The 235-nt window shown below is 70.6% G+C and overlaps 1 protein-coding gene across 1 annotated transcript in view; it reads right to left on the bottom strand.

Annotated features, from left to right (window-relative positions):
- AGAP3 (ArfGAP with GTPase domain, ankyrin repeat and PH domain 3) overlaps positions 1 to 229 on the bottom strand; it is a 148,465-nt gene extending 148,236 nt beyond the window's left edge. Inside the window, exon 1 of the mRNA XM_010563653.1 lies at positions 77 to 229. The gene's annotated coding sequence lies outside the window, so the exon portion shown is untranslated. The remainder of the gene's footprint in view (positions 1 to 76) is intronic.
- Positions 230 to 235: the final 6 nt, after the last annotated feature.

The raw sequence follows: 235 nt of genomic DNA, 5'->3' as shown, positions 1-235 counted from the left end.
GGCCCGGCCCCGTTCGGTTCGCCCCGTCCCGTCCCGGTTCGGTTCGGTCGGCCCCGGTTCGGCCCGTCCGCCTCACCCTCGATGGAGATGACGTGCTCGCGGATCTGGCTCTGCAGCGCCAGGTCCTCCACGCGCTCGATGAGGTCGTAGATGGCGTAGATGTTGGGGTGCACCGACTCGAAGCGCCCGATCTCGGCCCGGATCGCCGCCGAGTTGGAGAGCCCGAACTGGGGCG

Source organism: Haliaeetus leucocephalus, unplaced genomic scaffold (genome assembly GCF_000737465.1).
Source record: "Haliaeetus leucocephalus isolate CR32 unplaced genomic scaffold, Haliaeetus_leucocephalus-4.0 Scaffold0, whole genome shotgun sequence".
Classification (NCBI taxonomy): domain Eukaryota; kingdom Metazoa; phylum Chordata; class Aves; order Accipitriformes; family Accipitridae; genus Haliaeetus; species Haliaeetus leucocephalus.
Note: the sequence above shows the minus strand (reverse complement) of the source record. Positions and strands in the feature narration are given on the sequence as shown.